This window comes from Giraffa tippelskirchi, chromosome 12, assembly GCF_054371585.1.
Source record: "Giraffa tippelskirchi isolate mGirTip1 chromosome 12, T2T-mGirTip1v1.2.pri, whole genome shotgun sequence".
Taxonomy (NCBI): domain Eukaryota; kingdom Metazoa; phylum Chordata; class Mammalia; order Artiodactyla; family Giraffidae; genus Giraffa; species Giraffa tippelskirchi.
In genome coordinates this window covers 37,468,525-37,474,524 of record NC_137286.1, presented here as the reverse complement: position 1 = coordinate 37,474,524, position 6,000 = coordinate 37,468,525, and the positions used below count along the sequence as shown (strand labels likewise).

At 40.3% G+C, this 6,000-nt stretch overlaps 1 long non-coding RNA gene across 1 annotated transcript in view; it reads right to left on the bottom strand.

The window, feature by feature from the left end:
- Positions 1-703: 703 nt before the first annotated feature.
- LOC145528372 (uncharacterized) overlaps positions 704-6,000 on the bottom strand; it is a 32,773-nt gene continuing 27,476 nt past the window's right edge. The window contains exons 2-3 of the long non-coding RNA XR_014070347.1: positions 2,754-2,801; positions 704-1,615 (exon numbers count right to left, since the gene is read on the bottom strand). This is a non-coding gene — a long non-coding RNA (uncharacterized LOC145528372). The remainder of the gene's footprint in view (positions 1,616-2,753; positions 2,802-6,000) is intronic.

Genomic DNA, 6,000 nt, shown 5'->3' with positions numbered 1-6,000 from the left:
AGCCAGTACACCACAACTAGTGAGCTTGGGCTCTAAAGCCCAGAAGTCACAATCACAGAAGCCCTCACATCTTAGAGCCCATGCTCCACAGAAAGAGAAGCCACTGTAATGAGAAGCCCAACGCACTGCAACTAGAGAAAAGCCCACGAAACAACAAAGACCCAGCACAGCCAATAAATAAATAAATACATAAAATCATTAAATATAAAAGCCTAATCCCAGACTACAGAGCAAGGAGAAAGCGGCGCTACCCCCTCCTATCTGGCAGGGAAGGGAAACCCACTGAGGTCTGCCAGTCCTGGAGGAGCTCGCAGAGACAGAGTCTGGACTAGACTTAGCAGTTCTCAAACTGGGACATTGGAGGAAATGTGGATTATCCCAGAAAGGGCAAGTTACACTGGCTATGTATCTTCATTCCAAAGGAGGACTTGAGGTGGTAAAAAAAATGAATTACTACCTGCTTCCCACTCCCCTCCACTGCTCCCTCCAAAACCCACGTGAAGGATTGAGCGTGGGCACACACACACAAACACACACACACATACACACACACACACACACACACACCTCTGTGAACGACTGCATTTACAGGAATTTTTACACTTCAGGTGGGTCTATTAGTTTCCAATAAACATACTTGGCATCTATTTCTGGATCTCATCACGCTAATGAAAGGATTGCCAGAATCTTCACAGCCAATTACTGTGTGAAGAGAAATGCACATATTTATTCCTTCTTGATAGTGATGATTAAAAGGGAGTTCATTTCTCCAGAGGCTAGCAGATGTTTAAATCTAAATGAACTGACAGCAATGAAGAATACCCTTTTCACAGCCCGACCTGGGGATAATTCCACTCAAGACAGTGCCGTCTTGTCCCTTCCCATTAGCATGAAGTCTCTTTTCTGTTCCTCCTCGTCTCACTGTGAGGATAAGATGAAGTCCCCTGCCCCGACTGGGACCTTCTTGGCAAACCTCTTCTCTATTCTGGATTCCCTGATGACTTTTTTCCCCACTGAAGTTACATTTGGCTGCATTGGGTAATTATTCCTCTACAGCAGAAGAAATATATTCACACAGAAAAGATCTCTCTAAATAAACCTACTTTTGAAATTTTCCCCTGGGAGGCAAATTTTAAGCAGCAATGCGTCGTTATGGAAATACACATTGTTAACCTTATCTTAATTGAAGACTGTTGACAGCTCTCAATGCACTTAGCACCAAAAAGGCCTCCTTTTTGTATGGGGAAGTAGCTGCCTTGCCTGCCATGTGCTGTGTTGCAGCCAGGTGACCAGTGTACCTGACCAGGTGAGCACGGGAGAACCAAATGGCAGAGTCCCCATATGCAGGAGTCAAATTTTAAATTCCATTTTAAGTGGAAATATAAACCAGACTCACACTCAGCCTTGGTTGTTAGCATTTTGAGGATACAGGATTTAAGCCTTTCTCCATGGCTCGATGAGAGGCATGGCCATCACAGGTCCTGGAGGGTCCAGTAGCCTTGTGGCATGTCAAGCTCTTGTTTGTCCCACTCTGGACACCTGATGTCATCCAGCAGGTAGAGTTGCTCTGACTCTGGCCTCTTTGTACTCAGATTCTGTAATCCTCCAGAAAACTCTGAAAGAGAAATGCAACAGAAAAGTCATAAAAAGTTTAGTGCTGCATTAATGTGTGATACCATGCAGCCAAAATATGGTCCAATATTTTGGCTACAGAAGGTGGTGTTGGATGGGCTTATCTTCTTTCTCACCTTTCAGCAAAACGTAGCAAACCATGGACTCTGCAATCAACTCCACCAATAAAGAGTGCACAATAGGGCAATATGGTTAAGAAGTAACTGATGACTATTATTTTTTCCCTCTTTTGCTTTCTGACTATATTATAAACTATTTTATGAACCAAATATAAAATATCTATTTTGAATGCCTACAAATATGAATGTATACATTAAATAATAGTTATTTAAATTTAATATTATTATTTTCTAATTTCAACACGAAATAGTTAACAAACCAACTACATTCAACTACATAATTCTAACACCAATGAAAAGTTCTGATTTCTTCTTGGTTAGACCCAAGGAATTGTCTGGCCCTTTCTTCAAGCTAGCACTGGGAGTGGCTGCAAGGGAAGCAGAGGCATCTTGGAAAATGTGTAAATCTGAAGGTCTGCAAATGTCTGGTTCCAGTATGGGAACTGGAATGTCAGTGTTGGAAACAGCACATGAATCAGCCCTGTCTGTACCTGCTCAACGAAGACCTCAACCAAAGCTATTGATTTTATTACTAACAGAGTTGATTCAATAAAATTCTATGATTTTATTACCCCCCAGGGGAACTTCCTGGCCCAGGAATCGAACCCACATCTCTTACATCCTGCATTGGCAGGCGGGTTCTTCACCACTAGCACCACCTGGGAAGCCTTGATTTTATTACTAATAGAATTAATTCAATAAAATAGTATGATTTAATTTTTTTCAGAGATCTCCATGTGACAGTCTTCTGAGCTGAGCCCTATTTTCTCCATTTCTATTCTGTGTTGTAAATTAACTGATCTCACTGATGGCAAGGGGACATCTGGTATCTTCTGTTGAAACTTCCTCAGGGAAGAGGAAGGTCAGGCTTGTAAGCACTTGCTGTGGGAGCAGTGAGGAAATTGCCAATTCTCACTGAGATTGTCTGCTAACCCGTTTCCTTTTGCTCTACTTTTTTTTTCTTTACAAATCTCAAGCTTCTAATTTCACAAACAAAATTACCTGGGGTCGCTGGCCTCATTGTGGCATGAGTGTTGACAGCAGCCTTTCCTATAAACAGCCAAACAAAGCATATGATAATTAATATGATAACATAAGATAATATGATTTAAGAGATTTATAAACTCAAGGTAAGTGGAACTGTAGTTTTGTTTTGTTTTCGTTACAGTTTCTGTGCTATCTGCAAGCCTTACCTATTTTGATTCCATTGTAACAAATGGAGCTATGATGGAGCTATGATTCTGCAGCAAGATAACTCTGGAGTTGCCACAGTCTTCTACATCAGTCACTGATGGCTAGGAAATCATCTTTATTATGTGATTTGCATTTTATAGATTACAATCATGTGTCAATCCTGCTGACATTGCCTCAGTGCTCTTCACAGGCAGGAAGATGTTGTTCCCATTTTAAAAATATGCACATCAACATAGAAAATGTAAGTATCTCACCCAGGGCCAAATGTGTATGTTCATAACTCGCACAATGACACTCAAGGATACAGAGTCAGTGTTTAAAGGCCCAAATATATAATTAATTTATATATGTATATTAACATAGTACATCATATTAATTATATAATTGGGGCTTTAAACACTGACTCTGTATCCTCGAATGTATAGTACAACCCTTGATGTATCATAACCTTATTGTGGCAAAGTGGCTTGCGTAACTCAATGAAGTTATGGGCCATGCTGTGCTGGGGTACTCAAGACAGACAGGTTGTAGTAAAGAGTTCTGACAAAACATGGCCCACTGGAGAAGAAGATGGTAACCCATTCCAGTATTCTTGCTTGGAGAACCCCATGAAGAATACGAAAGGGCAAAAAGATATGATACCAGATGAGCCCCCAGGTTGGAAGGTGTCCAAATGCTACTGGGGAAGGGTAAGGGGTAATTACTAATAGCTCCACAAAGAATGAAGTGGATGGAATAAAGCAGAAATGATGCTCAGCTGTGGATGTGTCTGGTGGTGAAAGTAAAATCCAGTGCTGTAAAGAGAATATTGGATAGAAACCTGGAATGTTAGGTCCATGAATCAAAGCAGATTGGATGTGGTCAAGCAAGAGATGGCAAGATTGAACATCAATATCTTAGGAATCAGCAAACTAAAATGAAGGGGAATAGGCAAATTTAATTCAGATGACCATTATATCTACTACTGGGGGCAAGAATCCCTTAGAAGAAATGGAGTAGTCCTCATAGTCAACAAAAGAGTCTGAAATGCAGTGCTTGGGTGGAATCTCAAAAACGACAGAACGATCTCAGTTCATTTCCAGGGCAAACCATTCAACATCACAGCAATCCAAGTCTCTAGCCCTACCACTGATGCTGCAGAAGCTGAAGTTGACCAGTTCCATGAAGACTTAAAACAGCTTCTAGAACCAACACCAAAAAGGATATCCTTTTCATCACAGGGGATTTGAATGCAAAAGTAGGAAGTCAAGAGTAACGTAGAATAACAGACAAGTTTGGTCTTGGAGTACAAAATGAAGGAGGGCAAAGGCCTGCTTATCAAGAGCACATTCGAAAAAAAAAAAAGAGCACATTCAGGTCATAGCAAATACCCTTTTCCAACAACCCAGGAGACATCACCAGATGGTCAATACTAAAATCAGATTGGCTATGATCTTTGCAGCTAAAGAAGGAGATGCTCTAAACAGTCAATAAAAAGAAGACCTGGAGCTGACTGTAGCTCAGATCATGAGCACCTTGTTGCAAAATTCAGGCTTAAATTTAAGAAAGTAGGGAAAACCACTAGGCCATTCAGGTATGACCTAAATCAAATCCCTTGTGATATACAGTGGAGGTTAACAAATGGACTCAAGGGATTAGATTTGGTAGACACAGTGTCTGAAGAAATATGGATGGAGGCTCATAACACTGTATAGGAGAGAGTGACCAACACCATCCCAAAGAAAAAGAAATGCAAGAAGGCAACATGGTTGTCTGAGGAGGCTTTACAAATAGCTGAGGAATACATTTATATATATATTTTATCTATTATATAAAATATAAGTATATTATATAACGATTCTTATGTGTTAATAAAATTATTAATTATATCTTAATATAAAAGCATATATAATATATTAATATAACAATACAATACAATAATTATATTTATATTAATTTAGTTTATCACAATGCATTATATATTATTAATGAATTATTATTAATATTAATATTTAAGTATAATTGTGTACTTACAGTGTACTATGAGTAAATAAGCTGTTGATATAATTCAAATACTAGTTAATATATACCTTGCCATTCGCTTGACAACAACGGAACCACATGAGGGGAGGTAAAGTGAAAGTTGCTCGTCATGTCCAACTCTTTGCGACCCCATGGACTATACAGTCCATGAGATTCTCTAGGCCAGAATACTGAAGTGAACCCAGCTCTCCCAAATTGCAGGTGGATTATTTACCAGCTGAGCCACAAGGGAAGCCTAAGAATACTGGAGTGGGTAGCCTATCCCTTCTCCAGCAGATCTTCCTAACCCAGGAATTGAAGCAGGGTCTCCTGCATTGCAGGTAGATTCTTTACCAACTGAGCTATCAGGGAAGCCTGAGGGGAGGTAAGGGACCTCATTTTCTCCATGGGAGTCTGTCATGGTTTCAGCCCTGTGATGCCTCATGGCTTTCCCAGGCTCCTGAGCACCTGTGAGTGGGTGATGCTGAGTTCCTTCATGCTGAGGGTTGATGGGTAAGGAGCATCAGGTACAGTTTGAAGTGTTTAGGTCAGGTGTTCGAGGGCAATTTCTGTGTGCAAAGGTGAAATCCTCAGTGTATAAGATACTGCCATACATGAGACCAAGATAAGATCTCCTTTACTTTTCCCTTTAATTTGGAATCTTCTATTCTCATGATACTTAATATTCTTGCTTCCTTTTTGTGCTATTTTGATATTTTTAAATGAGCTATGAGTTATGAGCTGAAATGTGTCCCCCCCTCAAATCCATATGCTGCAGTCCTAACACCCACTACCTCAGAATGTGACTTTACTTTGAAGAGAGAGTCTTTAAATGAGGCAGTTGAGTTAAAAATCAGGTCTTTCAGATGAATTGTAACCTATTATGACTGGAGTCCTTATCAGAAGACACTGGGGACACAGACTTAGAAGAGAGGTCATGTGAGGACATGGAGAAGACGGCTGTCTATAGGCCAAGGAGAGAGGTCTCAGCAGAAACCACCCCTGCAGACACCTTGATCTCGGACTTCCAGCCTCCAGACTGTAAAAAAATTAA